The sequence below is a fragment of the Rhipicephalus microplus genome, chromosome 2 (genome assembly GCF_043290135.1).
Source record: "Rhipicephalus microplus isolate Deutch F79 chromosome 2, USDA_Rmic, whole genome shotgun sequence".
In the NCBI taxonomy this organism is placed as follows: domain Eukaryota; kingdom Metazoa; phylum Arthropoda; class Arachnida; order Ixodida; family Ixodidae; genus Rhipicephalus; species Rhipicephalus microplus.
The window spans coordinates 199,260,881-199,274,060 of NC_134701.1; the positions used below are offsets into that span (position 1 = coordinate 199,260,881).

Below are 13,180 nucleotides of genomic sequence, written 5' to 3' on the forward strand. Positions count from 1 at the left end.
TCTTATGTGCCTTGCATTATTTCTTGTGTTCCCTGACTGTATTTGTGTTTCTATGTGTAAGTCTAAGCAGGCAATAAAGAAAAAAAAAAGCTTGTGGTGTAGTGGTTATCACATCCACCTAACACGCGGAAGGCCCCAGGTTCGATCCCTGGCAGGCACAAGAGCACTTCTTTTTTTACAGTTTCAATATACGTCATTGAACAAAGACTCAATCGTGAGAGCTCTGCACAGCTGTGCTTGTGGTGTAGTGGTTATCACATCCGCTTCACACGCGGAAGGCCCCAGGTTCAATCCCTGGCAGGCAAGAGAGCATTTCTTTTTTTTAATTTCAATATACGTCATTGAACAAAGACTCAATCGTGAGAGCTCTGCACAGCTGTGCTTGTGGTGTAGTGGTTATCACATCCGCCTAACACGCGGAAGGCCCCAGGTTCGATCCCTAGCAGGCACAAGAGCGTTTCTTTCTTTAGTTTCAATATACGTCATTGAACAAAGACTCATTCATGAGAGCTCTGCACAGCTGTGCTTGTGGTGTAGTGGTTATCACATCCGCCTTACACGCGGAAGGCCCCAGGTTCGATCCCTGGCATGTATAAGAGCACTTCTTTTTTACAGTTTCAATATACGTCATTGAACAAAGGCTCATTCGTGAGACCTCTGCACAGCTGTGCTTGTGGTGTAGCGTTTGTCACATCTGCCTAACACGCGGAAGACCCCAGGTTCGATCCCTGGCAGGCACAAGAGCATTTCTTTTTTTACAGTTTCAATATACTTCATTGAACAAAGACCCATTCGTGAGATCTCTGCACAGCTGTGCTTGTGGTGTAGTGTTTATCACATCCGCTTCACACCCGGAAGGCCCAGGGTTCAATCCCTGGCAGGCACAAGAACATTTCTTTTTTTACAGTTTCAATATATGTCATTGAACAAAGACTCATTCGTCAGAGCGCTGCACAGCTGTGCTTGTGGTGTAGTGGTTATCACATCCGCTTAACGTAACACGCGGAAGGCCCCAGGTTCAATCCGTGGCAGGCACAAGAGTACTTCTTTTTTACAGTTTATATATACTTCAATGAACAAAGACTCAATTGTGACAGCTCTGCACAGCTGTGCTTGTGGTGTAGTGGTTATCACATCCACCTAACACGCGGAAGGCCCCAGGTTCGATCCCTGGCAGGCACAAGAGCACTTCTTTTTTTACAGTTTCAATATACGTCATTGAACAAAGACTCAATCTTGAGAGCTCTGCACAGCTGTGCTTGTGGTGTAGTGGTTATCACATCCGCCTAACACGCGGAAGGCCCCAGGTTCGATCCCTAGCAGGCACAAGAGCGTTTCTTTTTTTAGTTTCAATATACGTCATTGAACAAAGACTCATTCATGAGAGCTCTGCACAGCTGTGCTTGTGGTGTAGTGGTAGTGGGGGGCTTGGTCTTGTACACTTGTTCCTGAGACAGATAGTATCTAGGTTTGTTTTTTTACGAGATCAAGTTGATCGTTTTTTGAGAACGTTGATACATGTGCGGCTGTCCCATTTTTTGCCTGATTTCATTGTAACCACTGTCAATGGGGTGACAAAAAGACCTAAGGGGTACATGAAAGAAGTGATTGCTGCTGTGGAAATATTGAGAGTGCGATTTTCGATGGAGTATCTCTCTAGGGTTTCGCGAAAGAGACTGTACAAGGACCTTGTAGAAACCATGTTGCCAGAGCCTCTGTATAGAACATTGTACCCTAATGGGCCCGGGGATGACGTCTTGAAAAGAGTGAAGAAGATGCCAATTAGACCATCAATGAAGACATTCTTTTTCAAACTTCACAGCGGCACACTCCCTACCAATCCATGGCTCCGAGAAAAAGGAATATTCGTCCCGTCAGTTGATTGCATTATCTGCAGAAAACTCGAGACAGTTGACCACATCTTTCTAGACTGTACCGATGCAGTCTTTCTCTGGGACGTCCTTCAAAGGACCCTGAAGAAAGACCTGCCAGTTACACAGTATGGCATCCGTTTTTTGCCAGTCATAAATGTAGGCGGTGTGCCCTACGATATGTTCATGGTACTGGTTCTTCACAGTGTGTGGCGAACACGGATGGCAGTGCGAAACGTAGACGTGAATCCCCGGCCCGCTCGAGAGTACTTCATAGAAAGTGTACAGTATTTGATGACTGCATACGAGGCACAAGATAAGCCAGAGTGGTTGCCATGTTTAGATAAGTTGGTGGGCATAAAGCGTCTGCCTTTTTAACCCCCATGTGCTGGAAGATGTGACAGCACTTTTACACGTGACACTGCACTGTATTCTTATATTGATTTGTACTGTTTGCGAAGCAGGCAATAAAGAAAAGAAAAAGCTTGTGGTGTAGTGGTTATCACATCCGCCTTACACGCGGAAGGCCCCAGGTTCGATCCCTGGCATGTATAAGAGCACTTCTTTTTTACAGTTTCAATATACGTCATTGAACAAAGGTTCATTCGTGAGACCTCTGCACAGCTGTGCTTGTGGTGTAGCGGTTGTCACATCTGCCTAACACGCGGAAGGCCCCAGGTTCGATCCCTTGCATGTACAAGAGCACTTCTTTTTTTACAGTTTCAATATACTTCATTGAACAAAGTCTCATTCGTGAGAGCTCTGCACGGCTGTGCTTGTGATGTAGCGTTTATCTCATCCGCTTCACACCCGGAAGGCCCAGGGTTCAATCCCTGGCAGACACAAGAGAATTTCTTTTTTTACACTTTCAATATAGGTCATTGAATAAAGGTTCATTCGTGAGAGCTCTGCACAGTTGTGCTTGTGGTGTAGCGGTTATCACATCCGCCTAACACGCGGAAGGCCCCAGGTTCGATCCCTGGCAGGCACAAGAGCACTTCTTTTTTTACAGTTTCAATATACGTCATTGAACAAAGACTCAATCGTGAGAGCTCTGCACAGCTGTGCTTGTGGTGTAGTGGTTATCACATCCGCTTCACACGCGGAAGGCCCCAGGTTCAATCCCTGGCAGGCACAAGAGCATTTCTTTTTTTTAATTTTAATATACGTCATTGAACAAAGACTCAATCGTGAGAGCTCTGCACAGCTGTGCTTGTGGTGTAGTGGTTATCACATCCGCCTAACACGCGGAAGGCCCCAGGTTCGATCCCTGGCAGGCACAAGAGCGTTTCTTTTTTTAGTTCCAATATACGTCATTGAACAAAGACTCATTCATGAGAGCTCAGCACAGCTGTGCTTGTGGTGTAGTGGTTATCACATCCGCTTCACACGCGGAAGGCCCCAGGTTCGATCCCTGGCAGGCACAGGAGCATTTATTTTTTTAGTTTCAATATACGTCATTGAACAAAGACTCATTCGTCAGAGCGCTGCACAGCTGTGCTTGTTGTGTAGTGGTTATCACATCCGCCTAACACGCGGAAGGCCCCAGGTTCGATCCGTGGCAGGCACAAAAGCACTTCTTTTTTGCAGTTTCAATATACGTCATTGAACAAAGACTAATTCATGAGAGCTCTGCACAGCTGTGCTTGTGGTGTAGTGGTTATCACATCCGCCTTACACGCGGAAGACCCCAGGTTCGATCCCTGGCAGGCACAAGAGCATTTCTTTTTTTACAGTTTCAATATACTTCATTGAACAAAGACCCATTCGTGAGAGCTCTGCACAGCTGTGCTTGTGGTGTAGTGTTTATCACATCCGCTTCACACCCGGAAGGCCCAGGGTTCAATCCCTGGCAGGCACAAGAACATTTCTTTTTTTACAGTTTCAATATATGTCATTGAACAAAGACTCATTCGTCAGAGCGCTGCCCAGCTGTGCTTGTGGTGTAGTGGTTATCACATCCGCTTAACATAACACGCGGAAGGCCCCAGGTTCGATCCGTGGCAGGCACAAGAGTACTTCTTTTTTACAGTTTATATATACTTCAATGAACAAAGACTCAATTGTGACAGCTCTGCACAGCTGTGCTTGTGGTGTAGTGGTTATCACATCCACCTAACACGCGGAAGGCCCCAGGTTCGATCCCTGGCAGGCACAAGAGCACTTCTTTTTTTACAGTTTCAATATACGTCATTGAACAAAGACTCAATCGTGAGAGCTCTGCACAGCTGTGCTTGTGGTGTAGTGGTTATCACATCCGCTTCACACGCGGAAGGCCCCAGGTTCAATCCCTGGCAGGCAAGAGAGCATTTCTTTTTTTTAATTTCAATATACGTCATTGAACAAAGACTCAATCGTGAGAGCTCTGCACAGCTGTGCTTGTGGTGTAGTGGTTATCACATCCGCCTAACACGCGGAAGGCCCCAGGTTCGATCCCTAGCAGGCACAAGAGCGTTTCTTTTTTTAGTTTCAATATACGTCATTGAACAAAGACTCATTCATGAGAGCTCTGCACAGCTGTGCTTGTGGTGTAGTGGTTCTCACATCCGCCTTACACGCGGAAGGCCCCAGGTTCGATCCCTGGCATGTATAAGAGCACTTCTTTTTTACAGTTTCAATATACGTCATTGAACAAAGGCTCATTCGTGAGACCTCTGCACAGCTGTGCTTGTGGTGTAGCGGTTGTCACATCTGCCTAACACGCGGAAGGCCCCAGGTGCGATACCTGGCAGGCACAAGAGCACTTCTTTTTTTACAGTTTCAATATACGTCATTGAACAAAGACTCAATCGTGAGAGCTCTGCACAGCTGTGCTTGTGGTGTAGTGGTTATCACATCCGCCTTACACGCGGAAGACCCCAGGTTCGATCCCTGGCAGGCACAAGAGCATTTCTTTTTTTACAGTTTCAATATACTTCATTGAACAAAGACCCATTCGTGAGAGCTCTGCACAGCTGTGCTTGTGGTGTAGTGTTTATCACATCCGCTTCACACCCGGAAGGCCCAGGGTTCAATCCCTGGCAGGCACAAGAACATTTCTTTTTTTACAGTTTCAATATATGTCATTGAACAAAGACTCATTCGTCAGAGCGCTGCACAGCTGTGCTTGTGGTGTAGTGGTTATCACATCCGCTTAACGTAACACGCGGAAGGCCCCAGGTTCAATCCGTGGCAGGCACAAGAGTACTTCTTTTTTACAGTTTATATATACTTCAATGAACAAAGACTCAATTGTGACAGCTCTGCACAGCTGTGCTTGTGGTGTAGTGGTTATCACATCCACCTAACACGCGGAAGGCCCCAGGTTCGATCCCTGGCAGGCACAAGAGCACTTCTTTTTTTACAGTTTCAATATACGTCATTGAACAAAGACTCAATCTTGAGAGCTCTGCACAGCTGTGCTTGTGGTGTAGTGGTTATCACATCCGCCTAACACGCGGAAGGCCCCAGGTTCGATCCCTAGCAGGCACAAGAGCGTTTCTTTTTTTAGTTTCAATATACGTCATTGAACAAAGACTCATTCATGAGAGCTCTGCACAGCTGTGCTTGTGGTGTAGTGGTAGTGGGGGGCTTGGTCTTGTACACTTGTTCCTGAGACAGATAGTATCTAGGTTTGTTTTTTTACGAGATCAAGTTGATCGTTTTTTGAGAACGTTGATACATGTGCGGCTGTCCCATTTTTTGCCTGATTTCATTGTAACCACTGTCAATGGGGTGACAAAAAGACCTAAGGGGTACATGAAAGAAGTGATTGCTGCTGTGGAAATATTGAGAGTGCGATTTTCGATGGAGTATCTCTCTAGGGTTTCGCGAAAGAGACTGTACAAGGACCTTGTAGAAACCATGTTGCCAGAGCCTCTGTATAGAACATTGTACCCTAATGGGCCCGGGGATGACGTCTTGAAAAGAGTGAAGAAGATGCCAATTAGACCATCAATGAAGACATTCTTTTTCAAACTTCACAGCGGCACACTCCCTACCAATCCATGGCTCCGAGAAAAAGGAATATTCGTCCCATCAGTTGATTGCATTATCTGCAGAAAACTCGAGACAGTTGACCACATCTTTCTAGACTGTACCGATGCAGTCTTTCTCTGGGACATCCTTCAAAGGACCCTGAAGAAAGACCTGCCAGTTACACAGTATGGCATCCGTTTTTTGCCAGTCATAAATGTAGGCGGTGTGCCCTACGATATGTTCATGGTACTGGTTCTTCACAGTGTGTGGCGAACACGGATGGCAGTGCGAAACGTAGACGTGAATCCCCGGCCCGCTCGAGAGTACTTCATAGAAAGTGTACAGTATTTGATGACTGCATACGAGGCACAAGATAAGCCAGAGTGGTTGCCATGTTTAGATAAGTTGGTGGGCATAAAGCGTCTGCCTTTTTAACCCCCATGTGCTGGAAGATGTGACAGCACTTTTACACGTGACACTGCACTGTATTCTTATATTGATTTGTACTGTTTGCGAAGCAGGCAATAAAGAAAAAAAAAGCTTGTGGTGTAGTGGTTATCACATCCGCCTTACACGCGGAAGGCCCCAGGTTCGATCCCTGGCATGTATAAGAGCACTTCTTTTTTACAGTTTCAATATACGTCATTGAACAAAGGCTCATTCGTGAGACCTATGCACAGCTGTGCTTGTGGTGTAGTGGTTATCACATCCGCCTAACACGCGGAAGGCCCCAGGTTCGATCCCTGGCAGGCACAAGAGCACTTCTTTTTTTACAGTTTCAATATACTTCATTGAACAAAGTCTCATTCGTGAGAGCTCTGCACGGCTTTGCTTGTGATGTAGCGTTTATCTCATCCGCTTCACACCCGGAAGGCCCAGGGTTCAATCCCTGGCAGACACAAGAGAATTTCTTTTTTTACACTTTCAATATAGGTCATTGAATAAAGGTTCATTCGTGAGAGCTCTGCACAGCTGTGCTTGTGGTGTAGCGGTTATCACATCCGCCTAACACGCGGAAGGCCCCAGGTTCGATCCCTGGCAGGCACAAGAGCACTTCTTTTTTTACAGTTTCAATATACGTCATTGAACAAAGACTCAATCGTGAGAGCTCTGCACAGCTGTGCTTGTGGTGTAGTGGTTATCACATCCGCTTCACACGCGGAAGGCCCCAGGTTCAATCCCTGGCAGGCACAAGAGCATTTCTTTTTTTTTAATTTTAATATACGTCATTGAACAAAGACTCAATCGTGAGAGCTCTGCACAGCTGTGCTTGTGGTGTAGTGGTTATCACATCCGCCTAACACGCGGAAGGCCCCAGGTTCGATCCCTGGCAGGCACAAGAGCGTTTCTTTTTTAGTTCCAATATACGTCATTGAACAAAGACTCATTCATGAGAGCTCAGCACAGCTGTGCTTGTGGTGTAGTGGTTATCACATCCGCTTCACACGCGGAAGGCCCCAGGTTCGATCCCTGGCAGGCAATGGAGCATTTATTTTTGTTAATTTCAATATACGTCATTGAACAAAGACTCATTCGTCAGAGCGCTGCACAGCTGTGCTTGTTGTGTAGTGGGTATCACATCCGCCTAACACGCGGAAGGCCCCAGGTTCGATCCGTGGCAGGCACAAAAGCACTTCTTTTTTGCAGTTTCAATATACGTCATTGAACAAAGACTAATTCATGAGAGCTCTGCACAGCTGTGCTTGTGGTGTAGTGGTTATCACATCCGCCTTACACGCGGAAAACCCCAGGTTCGATCCCTGGCAGGCACAAGAGCATTTCTTTTTTTACAGTTTCAATATACTTCATTGAACAAAGACCCATTCGTGAGAGCTCTGCACAGCTGTGCTTGTGGTGTAGTGTTTATCACATCCGATTCACACCCGGAAGGCCCAGGGTTCAATCCCTGGCAGGCACAAGAACATTTCTTTTTTTACAGTTTCAATATATGTCATTGAACAAAGACTCATTCGTCAGAGCGCTGCAAAGCTGTGCTTGTGGTGCAGTGGTTATCACATCCGCTTAACATAACACGCGGAAGGCCCCAGGTTCGATCCGTGGCAGGCACAAGAGTACTTCTTTTTTACAGTTTATATATACTTCAATGAACAAAGACTCAATTGTGACAGCTCTGCACAGCTGTGCTTGTGGTGTAGTGGTTATCACATCCACCTAATACGCGGAAGGCCCCAGGTTCGATCCCTGGCAGGCACAAGAGCACTTCTTTTTTTACAGTTTCAATATACGTCATTGAACAAAGACTCAATCGTGAGAGCTCGGCACAGCTGTGCTTGTGGTGTAGTGGTTATCACATCCGCTTCACACGCGGAAGGCCCCAGGTTCAATCCCTGGCAGGCACAAGAGCATTTCTTTTTTTTAATTTCAATATACGTCATTGGACAAAGGCTCATTCGTGAGAGTTCTGCACAGCTGTGCTTGTGGTGTAGTGGTTATCACATCCACCTAATACGCGAAAGGCCCCAGGTTCAATCCCTGGCAGGCACAAGAGCATTTCTTTTTTTTAATTTTAATATACGTCATTGAACAAAGACTCAATCGTGAGAGCTCTGCACAGCTGTGCTTGTGGTGTAGTGGTTATCACATCCGCCTAACACGCGGAAGGCCCCAGGTTCGATCCCTGGCAGGCACAAGAGCGTTTCTTTTTTTAGTTCCAATATACGTCATTGAACAAAGACTCATTCATGAGAGCTCAGCACAGCTGTGCTTGTGGTGTAGTGGTTATCACATCCGCTTCACACGCGGAAGGCCCCAGGTTCGATCCCTGGCAGGCAATGGAGCATTTATTTTTTTTAATTTCAATATACGTCATTGAACAAAGACTCATTCGTCAGAGCGCTGCACAGCTGTGCTTGTTGTGTAGTGGTTATCACATCCGCCTAACACGCGGAAGGCCCCAGGTTCGATCCGTGGCAGGCACAAAAGCACTTCTTTTTTGCAGTTTCAATATACGTCATTGAACAAAGACTAATTCATGAGAGCTCTGCACAGCTGTGCTTGTGGTGTAGTGGTTATCACATCCGCCTTACACGCGGAAAACCCCAGGTTCGATCCCTGGCAGGCACAAGAGCATTTCTTTTTTTACAGTTTCAATATACTTCATTGAACAGAGACCCATTCGTGAGAGCTCTGCACAGCTGTGCTTGTGGTGTAGTGTTTATCACATCCGATTCACACCCGGAAGGCCCAGGGTTCAATCCCTGGCAGGCACAAGAACATTTCTTTTTTTACAGTTTCAATATATGTCATTGAACAAAGACTCATTCGTCAGAGCGCTGCACAGCTGTGCTTGTGGTGCAGTGGTTATCACATCCGCTTAACATAACACGCGGAAGGCCCCAGGTTCGATCCGTGGCAGGCACAAGAGTACTTCTTTTTTACAGTTTATATATACTTCAATGAACAAAGACTCAATTGTGACAGCTCTGCACAGCTGTGCTTGTGGTGTAGTGGTTATCACATCCACCTAATACGCGGAAGGCCCCAGGTTCGATCCCTGGCAGGCACAAGAGCACTTCTTTTTTTACAGTTTCAATATACGTCATTGAACAAAGACTCAATCGTGAGAGCTCGGCACAGCTGTGCTTGTGGTGTAGTGGTTATCACATCCGCTTCACACGCGGAAGGCCCCAGGTTCAATCCCTGGCAGGCACAAGAGCATTTCTTTTTTTTTAATTTCAATATACGTCATTGGACAAAGGCTCATTCGTGAGAGTTCTGCACAGCTGTGCTTGTGGTGTAGTGGTTATCACATCCACCTAATACGCGAAAGGCCCCAGGTTCGATCTCTAGCAGGCACAAGAGCACTTCCTTTTTACAGTTTCAATATACGTCATTGAACAAAGGTTCATTCGTGAGAGCTCTGCTCAGCTGTGCTTGTGGTGTAGCGGTTATCACATCCGCCTAACACGCGGAAGGCCCCAGGTTCGATCCCTGGCAGGCACAAGAGCACTTATTTTTTTACAGTTTCAATATACGTCATTGAACAAAGACTCAATCGTGAGAGCTCTGCACAGCTGTGCTTGTGGTGTAGTGGTTATCACATCCGCTTCACACGCGGAAGGCCCCAGGTTCAATCCCTGGCAGGCACAAGAGCATTTCTTTTTTTAATTTCAATATACGTCATTGAACAAAGACTCAATCGTGAGAGCTCTGCACAGCTGTGCTTGTGGTGTAGTGGTTATCACATCCGCCTAACACGCGGAAGGCCCCAGGTTCAATCCCTGGCAGGCACGAGAGCGTTTCTTTTTTTAGTTCCAATATACGTCATTGAACAAAGACTCATTCATGAGAGCTCAGCACAGCTGTGCTTGTGGTGTAGTGGTTATCACATCCACTTCACACGCGGAAGGCCCCAGGTTCGATCCCTGGCAGGCACAGGAGCATTTATTTTTTTAACTTCAATATACGTCATTGAACAAAGACTCATTCGTCAGCTGTGCTTGTTGTGTAGTGGTTATCACATCCGCCTAACACGCGGAAGGCCCCAGGTTCGATCCGTGGCAGGCACAAAAGCACTTCTTTTTTTGCAGTTTCAATATACGTCATTGAACAAAGACTAATTCATGAGAGCTCTGCACAGCTGTGCTTGTGGTGTAGTGTTTATCACATCCGCCTTACACGCGGAAGACCCCAGGTTCGATCCCTGGCAGGCACAAGAGCATTTCTTTTTTTACAGTTTCAATATACTTCATTGAACAAAGACCCATTCGTGAGAGCTCTGCACAGCTGTGCTTGTGGTGTAGTGTTTATCACATCCGCTTCACACCCGGAAGGCCCAGGGTTCAATCCCTGGCAGGCACAAGAACATTTCTTTTTTTACAGTTTCAATATATGTCATTGAACAAAGACTAATTCGTCAGAGCGCTGCACAGCTGTGCTTGTGGTGTAGTGGTTATCACATCCGCTTAACATAACACGCGGAAGGCCCCAGGTTCGATCCCTAGCAGGCACAAGAGCGTTTCTCTTTTTAGTTTCAATATACGTCATTGAACAAAGACTCATTCATGAGAGCTCTGCACAGCCGTGCTTGTGGTGTAGTGGTTATCACATCCGCCTTAACGCGGAAGGCCCCAAGTTCGATCCCTTGCATGCACAAGAGCACTTCTTTTTTACAGTTTCAATATACGTCATTGTACAAAGGCTCATTCGTGAGACCTATGCACAGCTGTGCTTGTGGTGTAGTGGTTATCACATCCGCCTTACACGCGGAAGACCCCAGGTTCGATCCCTGGCAGGCACAAGAGCATTTCCTTTTTTACAGTTTCAATATACTTCATTGAACAAAGACCCATTCGTGAGAGCTCTGCACAGCTGTGCTTGTGGTGTAGTGTTTATCACATCCTCTTCACACCCGGAAGACCCAGGGTTCAATCCCTGGCAGGCACAAGAACATTTCTTTTTTTACAGTTTCAATATATGTCATTGAACAAAGACTCATTCGTCAGAGCGCTGCACAGCTGTGCTTGTGGTGTAGTGGTTATCACATCCGCTTAACATAACACGCGGAAGGCCCCAGGTTCGATCCGTGGCAGGCACAAGAGTACTTCTTTTTTACAGTTTATATATACTTCAATGAACAAAGACTCAATTGTGACAGCTCTGCACAGCTGTGCTTGTGGTGTAGTGGTTATCACATCCACCTAACACGCGGAAGGCCCCAGGTTCGATCCCTGGCAGGCACAAGAGCACTTCTTTTTTTACAGTTTCAATATACGTCATTGAACAAAGACTCAATCGTGAGAGCTCTGCACAGCTGTGCTTGTGGTGTAGTTGTTATCACATCCGCCTTACACGCGGAAGACCCCAGGTTCTATCCCTGGCAGGCACAAGAGCATTTCTTTTTTTACAGTTTCAATATACTTCATTGAACAAAGACCCATTCGTGAGAGCTCTGCACAGCTGTGCTTGTGGTGTAGTGTTTATCACATCCGCTTCACACCCGGAAGGCCCAGGGTTCAATCCCTGGCAGGCACAAGAACATTTCTTTTTTTACAGTTTCAATATATGTCATTGAACAAAGACTCATTCGTCAGAGCGCTGCACAGCTGTGCTTGTGGTGTAGTGGTTATCACATCCGCTTAACATAACACGCGGAAGGCCCCAGGTTCGATCCGTGGCAGGCACAAGAGTACTTCTTTTTTACAGTTTATATATACTTCAATGAACAAAGACTCAATTGTGACAGCTCTGCACAGCTGTGCTTGTGGTGTAGTGGTTATCACATCCACCTAACACGCGGAAGGCCCCAGGTTCGATCCCTGGCAGGCACAAGAGCACTTCTTTTTTTACAGTTTCAATATACGTCATTGAACAAAGACTCAATCGTGAGAGCTCTGCACAGCTGTGCTTGTGGTGTAGTGGTTATCACATCCGCTTCACACGCGGAAGGCCCCAGGTTCAATCCCTGGCAGGCACAAGAGCATTTCTTTTTTTTTATTTCAATATACGTCATTGAACAAAGACTCAATCGTGAGAGCTCTGCAAAGCTGTGCTTGTGGTGTAGTGGTTATCACATCCGCCTAACACGCGGAAGGCCCCAGGTTCGATCCCTAGCAGGCACAAGAGCGTTTCTTTTTTTAGTTTCAATATACGTCATTGAACAAAGACTCATTCATGAGAGCTCTGCACAGCTGTGCTTGTGGTGTAGTGGTTATCACATCCGCCTTACACGCGGAAGGCCCCAGGTTCGATCCCTGGCATGTATAAGAGCACTTCTTTTTTACAGTTTCAATATACGTCATTGAACAAAGGCTCATTCGTGAGACCTCTGCACAGCTGTGCTTGTGGTGTAGCGGTTGTCACATCTGCCTAACACGCGGAAGGCCCCAGGTTCGATCCCTTGCATGTACAAGAGCACTTCTTTTTTACAGTTTCAATATACGTCATTGAACAAAGGCTCATTCGTGAGACCTATGCACAGCTGTGCTTGTGGTGTAGTGGTTGTCACATCCGCCTAACACGCGGAAGGCCCCAGGTTCGATCCCTGGCAGGCACAAGACCACTTCTTTTTTTACAGTTTCAATATACTTCATTGAACAAAGTCTCATTCGTGAGAGCTCTGCACGGCTGTGCTTGTGGTGTAGCGTTTATCTCATCCGCTTCACACCCGGAAGGCCCAGGGTTCAATCCCTGGCAGACACAAGAGAATTTCTTTTTTTACACTTTCAATATACGTCATTGAATAAAGGTTCATTCGTGAGAGCTCTGCACAGCTGTGCTTGTGGTGTAGCGGTTATCACATTCGCCTAACACGCGGAAGGCCCCAGGTTCGATCCCTGGCAGGCACAAGAGCACTTCTTTTTTTACAGTTTCAATATACGTCATTGAACAAA

General features: G+C 46.4%; 58 non-coding genes across 58 annotated transcripts; all 58 read left to right on the forward strand.

The window, feature by feature from the left end:
- Window positions 1–87: 87 nt before the first annotated feature.
- TRNAV-AAC (transfer RNA valine (anticodon AAC)) lies at window positions 88–160 on the forward strand. The gene has a single exon. It is a non-coding gene; the product is annotated as a tRNA-Val (tRNA).
- A 73-nt stretch (window positions 161–233) lies between these two features.
- Window positions 234–306, forward strand: TRNAV-CAC (transfer RNA valine (anticodon CAC)). Its single transcript has one exon. It is a non-coding gene; the product is annotated as a tRNA-Val (tRNA).
- Window positions 307–378: 72 nt separating this feature from the next.
- Window positions 379–451, forward strand: TRNAV-AAC (transfer RNA valine (anticodon AAC)). Its single transcript has one exon. It is a non-coding gene; the product is annotated as a tRNA-Val (tRNA).
- A 71-nt stretch (window positions 452–522) lies between these two features.
- On the forward strand, window positions 523–595 carry TRNAV-UAC (transfer RNA valine (anticodon UAC)). Its single transcript has one exon. It is a non-coding gene; the product is annotated as a tRNA-Val (tRNA).
- A 364-nt stretch (window positions 596–959) lies between these two features.
- On the forward strand, window positions 960–1,037 carry TRNAV-AAC (transfer RNA valine (anticodon AAC)). Its single transcript is given in 2 exon segments — window positions 960–996; window positions 1,002–1,037. It is a non-coding gene; the product is annotated as a tRNA-Val (tRNA).
- A 72-nt stretch (window positions 1,038–1,109) lies between these two features.
- TRNAV-AAC (transfer RNA valine (anticodon AAC)) lies at window positions 1,110–1,182 on the forward strand. The gene has a single exon. It is a non-coding gene; the product is annotated as a tRNA-Val (tRNA).
- A 73-nt stretch (window positions 1,183–1,255) lies between these two features.
- Window positions 1,256–1,328, forward strand: TRNAV-AAC (transfer RNA valine (anticodon AAC)). Its single transcript has one exon. It is a non-coding gene; the product is annotated as a tRNA-Val (tRNA).
- A 1,024-nt stretch (window positions 1,329–2,352) lies between these two features.
- Window positions 2,353–2,425, forward strand: TRNAV-UAC (transfer RNA valine (anticodon UAC)). Its single transcript has one exon. It is a non-coding gene; the product is annotated as a tRNA-Val (tRNA).
- Window positions 2,426–2,789: 364 nt separating this feature from the next.
- Window positions 2,790–2,862, forward strand: TRNAV-AAC (transfer RNA valine (anticodon AAC)). The gene has a single exon. It is a non-coding gene; the product is annotated as a tRNA-Val (tRNA).
- A 73-nt stretch (window positions 2,863–2,935) lies between these two features.
- On the forward strand, window positions 2,936–3,008 carry TRNAV-CAC (transfer RNA valine (anticodon CAC)). Its single transcript has one exon. It is a non-coding gene; the product is annotated as a tRNA-Val (tRNA).
- A 72-nt stretch (window positions 3,009–3,080) lies between these two features.
- TRNAV-AAC (transfer RNA valine (anticodon AAC)) lies at window positions 3,081–3,153 on the forward strand. Its single transcript has one exon. It is a non-coding gene; the product is annotated as a tRNA-Val (tRNA).
- A 71-nt stretch (window positions 3,154–3,224) lies between these two features.
- Window positions 3,225–3,297, forward strand: TRNAV-CAC (transfer RNA valine (anticodon CAC)). Its single transcript has one exon. It is a non-coding gene; the product is annotated as a tRNA-Val (tRNA).
- A 71-nt stretch (window positions 3,298–3,368) lies between these two features.
- Window positions 3,369–3,441, forward strand: TRNAV-AAC (transfer RNA valine (anticodon AAC)). Its single transcript has one exon. It is a non-coding gene; the product is annotated as a tRNA-Val (tRNA).
- Window positions 3,442–3,513: 72 nt separating this feature from the next.
- TRNAV-UAC (transfer RNA valine (anticodon UAC)) lies at window positions 3,514–3,586 on the forward strand. Its single transcript has one exon. It is a non-coding gene; the product is annotated as a tRNA-Val (tRNA).
- A 219-nt stretch (window positions 3,587–3,805) lies between these two features.
- Window positions 3,806–3,883, forward strand: TRNAV-AAC (transfer RNA valine (anticodon AAC)). Its single transcript is given in 2 exon segments — window positions 3,806–3,842; window positions 3,848–3,883. It is a non-coding gene; the product is annotated as a tRNA-Val (tRNA).
- Window positions 3,884–3,955: 72 nt separating this feature from the next.
- On the forward strand, window positions 3,956–4,028 carry TRNAV-AAC (transfer RNA valine (anticodon AAC)). Its single transcript has one exon. It is a non-coding gene; the product is annotated as a tRNA-Val (tRNA).
- Window positions 4,029–4,101: 73 nt separating this feature from the next.
- TRNAV-CAC (transfer RNA valine (anticodon CAC)) lies at window positions 4,102–4,174 on the forward strand. Its single transcript has one exon. It is a non-coding gene; the product is annotated as a tRNA-Val (tRNA).
- Window positions 4,175–4,246: 72 nt separating this feature from the next.
- Window positions 4,247–4,319, forward strand: TRNAV-AAC (transfer RNA valine (anticodon AAC)). The gene has a single exon. It is a non-coding gene; the product is annotated as a tRNA-Val (tRNA).
- Window positions 4,320–4,390: 71 nt separating this feature from the next.
- On the forward strand, window positions 4,391–4,463 carry TRNAV-UAC (transfer RNA valine (anticodon UAC)). Its single transcript has one exon. It is a non-coding gene; the product is annotated as a tRNA-Val (tRNA).
- Window positions 4,464–4,681: 218 nt separating this feature from the next.
- TRNAV-UAC (transfer RNA valine (anticodon UAC)) lies at window positions 4,682–4,754 on the forward strand. The gene has a single exon. It is a non-coding gene; the product is annotated as a tRNA-Val (tRNA).
- Window positions 4,755–4,973: 219 nt separating this feature from the next.
- TRNAV-AAC (transfer RNA valine (anticodon AAC)) lies at window positions 4,974–5,051 on the forward strand. The gene is given in 2 exon segments: window positions 4,974–5,010; window positions 5,016–5,051. It is a non-coding gene; the product is annotated as a tRNA-Val (tRNA).
- Window positions 5,052–5,123: 72 nt separating this feature from the next.
- Window positions 5,124–5,196, forward strand: TRNAV-AAC (transfer RNA valine (anticodon AAC)). Its single transcript has one exon. It is a non-coding gene; the product is annotated as a tRNA-Val (tRNA).
- A 73-nt stretch (window positions 5,197–5,269) lies between these two features.
- On the forward strand, window positions 5,270–5,342 carry TRNAV-AAC (transfer RNA valine (anticodon AAC)). The gene has a single exon. It is a non-coding gene; the product is annotated as a tRNA-Val (tRNA).
- A 1,023-nt stretch (window positions 5,343–6,365) lies between these two features.
- On the forward strand, window positions 6,366–6,438 carry TRNAV-UAC (transfer RNA valine (anticodon UAC)). Its single transcript has one exon. It is a non-coding gene; the product is annotated as a tRNA-Val (tRNA).
- A 72-nt stretch (window positions 6,439–6,510) lies between these two features.
- On the forward strand, window positions 6,511–6,583 carry TRNAV-AAC (transfer RNA valine (anticodon AAC)). Its single transcript has one exon. It is a non-coding gene; the product is annotated as a tRNA-Val (tRNA).
- Window positions 6,584–6,802: 219 nt separating this feature from the next.
- Window positions 6,803–6,875, forward strand: TRNAV-AAC (transfer RNA valine (anticodon AAC)). Its single transcript has one exon. It is a non-coding gene; the product is annotated as a tRNA-Val (tRNA).
- A 73-nt stretch (window positions 6,876–6,948) lies between these two features.
- On the forward strand, window positions 6,949–7,021 carry TRNAV-CAC (transfer RNA valine (anticodon CAC)). The gene has a single exon. It is a non-coding gene; the product is annotated as a tRNA-Val (tRNA).
- A 73-nt stretch (window positions 7,022–7,094) lies between these two features.
- On the forward strand, window positions 7,095–7,167 carry TRNAV-AAC (transfer RNA valine (anticodon AAC)). The gene has a single exon. It is a non-coding gene; the product is annotated as a tRNA-Val (tRNA).
- Window positions 7,168–7,237: 70 nt separating this feature from the next.
- On the forward strand, window positions 7,238–7,310 carry TRNAV-CAC (transfer RNA valine (anticodon CAC)). Its single transcript has one exon. It is a non-coding gene; the product is annotated as a tRNA-Val (tRNA).
- A 72-nt stretch (window positions 7,311–7,382) lies between these two features.
- TRNAV-AAC (transfer RNA valine (anticodon AAC)) lies at window positions 7,383–7,455 on the forward strand. Its single transcript has one exon. It is a non-coding gene; the product is annotated as a tRNA-Val (tRNA).
- Window positions 7,456–7,527: 72 nt separating this feature from the next.
- Window positions 7,528–7,600, forward strand: TRNAV-UAC (transfer RNA valine (anticodon UAC)). The gene has a single exon. It is a non-coding gene; the product is annotated as a tRNA-Val (tRNA).
- Window positions 7,601–7,969: 369 nt separating this feature from the next.
- On the forward strand, window positions 7,970–8,042 carry TRNAI-AAU (transfer RNA isoleucine (anticodon AAU)). The gene has a single exon. It is a non-coding gene; the product is annotated as a tRNA-Ile (tRNA).
- A 73-nt stretch (window positions 8,043–8,115) lies between these two features.
- Window positions 8,116–8,188, forward strand: TRNAV-CAC (transfer RNA valine (anticodon CAC)). The gene has a single exon. It is a non-coding gene; the product is annotated as a tRNA-Val (tRNA).
- Window positions 8,189–8,260: 72 nt separating this feature from the next.
- TRNAI-AAU (transfer RNA isoleucine (anticodon AAU)) lies at window positions 8,261–8,333 on the forward strand. Its single transcript has one exon. It is a non-coding gene; the product is annotated as a tRNA-Ile (tRNA).
- A 72-nt stretch (window positions 8,334–8,405) lies between these two features.
- Window positions 8,406–8,478, forward strand: TRNAV-AAC (transfer RNA valine (anticodon AAC)). Its single transcript has one exon. It is a non-coding gene; the product is annotated as a tRNA-Val (tRNA).
- Window positions 8,479–8,549: 71 nt separating this feature from the next.
- Window positions 8,550–8,622, forward strand: TRNAV-CAC (transfer RNA valine (anticodon CAC)). Its single transcript has one exon. It is a non-coding gene; the product is annotated as a tRNA-Val (tRNA).
- A 72-nt stretch (window positions 8,623–8,694) lies between these two features.
- Window positions 8,695–8,767, forward strand: TRNAV-AAC (transfer RNA valine (anticodon AAC)). The gene has a single exon. It is a non-coding gene; the product is annotated as a tRNA-Val (tRNA).
- A 72-nt stretch (window positions 8,768–8,839) lies between these two features.
- TRNAV-UAC (transfer RNA valine (anticodon UAC)) lies at window positions 8,840–8,912 on the forward strand. Its single transcript has one exon. It is a non-coding gene; the product is annotated as a tRNA-Val (tRNA).
- Window positions 8,913–9,281: 369 nt separating this feature from the next.
- TRNAI-AAU (transfer RNA isoleucine (anticodon AAU)) lies at window positions 9,282–9,354 on the forward strand. Its single transcript has one exon. It is a non-coding gene; the product is annotated as a tRNA-Ile (tRNA).
- A 73-nt stretch (window positions 9,355–9,427) lies between these two features.
- TRNAV-CAC (transfer RNA valine (anticodon CAC)) lies at window positions 9,428–9,500 on the forward strand. The gene has a single exon. It is a non-coding gene; the product is annotated as a tRNA-Val (tRNA).
- Window positions 9,501–9,718: 218 nt separating this feature from the next.
- Window positions 9,719–9,791, forward strand: TRNAV-AAC (transfer RNA valine (anticodon AAC)). Its single transcript has one exon. It is a non-coding gene; the product is annotated as a tRNA-Val (tRNA).
- A 73-nt stretch (window positions 9,792–9,864) lies between these two features.
- Window positions 9,865–9,937, forward strand: TRNAV-CAC (transfer RNA valine (anticodon CAC)). The gene has a single exon. It is a non-coding gene; the product is annotated as a tRNA-Val (tRNA).
- Window positions 9,938–10,008: 71 nt separating this feature from the next.
- Window positions 10,009–10,081, forward strand: TRNAV-AAC (transfer RNA valine (anticodon AAC)). The gene has a single exon. It is a non-coding gene; the product is annotated as a tRNA-Val (tRNA).
- A 71-nt stretch (window positions 10,082–10,152) lies between these two features.
- Window positions 10,153–10,225, forward strand: TRNAV-CAC (transfer RNA valine (anticodon CAC)). The gene has a single exon. It is a non-coding gene; the product is annotated as a tRNA-Val (tRNA).
- A 59-nt stretch (window positions 10,226–10,284) lies between these two features.
- On the forward strand, window positions 10,285–10,357 carry TRNAV-AAC (transfer RNA valine (anticodon AAC)). Its single transcript has one exon. It is a non-coding gene; the product is annotated as a tRNA-Val (tRNA).
- A 73-nt stretch (window positions 10,358–10,430) lies between these two features.
- On the forward strand, window positions 10,431–10,503 carry TRNAV-UAC (transfer RNA valine (anticodon UAC)). Its single transcript has one exon. It is a non-coding gene; the product is annotated as a tRNA-Val (tRNA).
- Window positions 10,504–10,722: 219 nt separating this feature from the next.
- Window positions 10,723–10,800, forward strand: TRNAV-AAC (transfer RNA valine (anticodon AAC)). Its single transcript is given in 2 exon segments — window positions 10,723–10,759; window positions 10,765–10,800. It is a non-coding gene; the product is annotated as a tRNA-Val (tRNA).
- A 215-nt stretch (window positions 10,801–11,015) lies between these two features.
- TRNAV-UAC (transfer RNA valine (anticodon UAC)) lies at window positions 11,016–11,088 on the forward strand. The gene has a single exon. It is a non-coding gene; the product is annotated as a tRNA-Val (tRNA).
- A 219-nt stretch (window positions 11,089–11,307) lies between these two features.
- On the forward strand, window positions 11,308–11,385 carry TRNAV-AAC (transfer RNA valine (anticodon AAC)). Its single transcript is given in 2 exon segments — window positions 11,308–11,344; window positions 11,350–11,385. It is a non-coding gene; the product is annotated as a tRNA-Val (tRNA).
- A 72-nt stretch (window positions 11,386–11,457) lies between these two features.
- TRNAV-AAC (transfer RNA valine (anticodon AAC)) lies at window positions 11,458–11,530 on the forward strand. Its single transcript has one exon. It is a non-coding gene; the product is annotated as a tRNA-Val (tRNA).
- A 73-nt stretch (window positions 11,531–11,603) lies between these two features.
- TRNAV-UAC (transfer RNA valine (anticodon UAC)) lies at window positions 11,604–11,676 on the forward strand. Its single transcript has one exon. It is a non-coding gene; the product is annotated as a tRNA-Val (tRNA).
- Window positions 11,677–11,895: 219 nt separating this feature from the next.
- TRNAV-AAC (transfer RNA valine (anticodon AAC)) lies at window positions 11,896–11,973 on the forward strand. Its single transcript is given in 2 exon segments — window positions 11,896–11,932; window positions 11,938–11,973. It is a non-coding gene; the product is annotated as a tRNA-Val (tRNA).
- Window positions 11,974–12,045: 72 nt separating this feature from the next.
- On the forward strand, window positions 12,046–12,118 carry TRNAV-AAC (transfer RNA valine (anticodon AAC)). The gene has a single exon. It is a non-coding gene; the product is annotated as a tRNA-Val (tRNA).
- Window positions 12,119–12,191: 73 nt separating this feature from the next.
- Window positions 12,192–12,264, forward strand: TRNAV-CAC (transfer RNA valine (anticodon CAC)). The gene has a single exon. It is a non-coding gene; the product is annotated as a tRNA-Val (tRNA).
- A 72-nt stretch (window positions 12,265–12,336) lies between these two features.
- On the forward strand, window positions 12,337–12,409 carry TRNAV-AAC (transfer RNA valine (anticodon AAC)). Its single transcript has one exon. It is a non-coding gene; the product is annotated as a tRNA-Val (tRNA).
- A 71-nt stretch (window positions 12,410–12,480) lies between these two features.
- On the forward strand, window positions 12,481–12,553 carry TRNAV-UAC (transfer RNA valine (anticodon UAC)). Its single transcript has one exon. It is a non-coding gene; the product is annotated as a tRNA-Val (tRNA).
- Window positions 12,554–12,770: 217 nt separating this feature from the next.
- TRNAV-AAC (transfer RNA valine (anticodon AAC)) lies at window positions 12,771–12,843 on the forward strand. Its single transcript has one exon. It is a non-coding gene; the product is annotated as a tRNA-Val (tRNA).
- Window positions 12,844–13,062: 219 nt separating this feature from the next.
- TRNAV-AAC (transfer RNA valine (anticodon AAC)) lies at window positions 13,063–13,135 on the forward strand. The gene has a single exon. It is a non-coding gene; the product is annotated as a tRNA-Val (tRNA).
- Window positions 13,136–13,180: the final 45 nt, after the last annotated feature.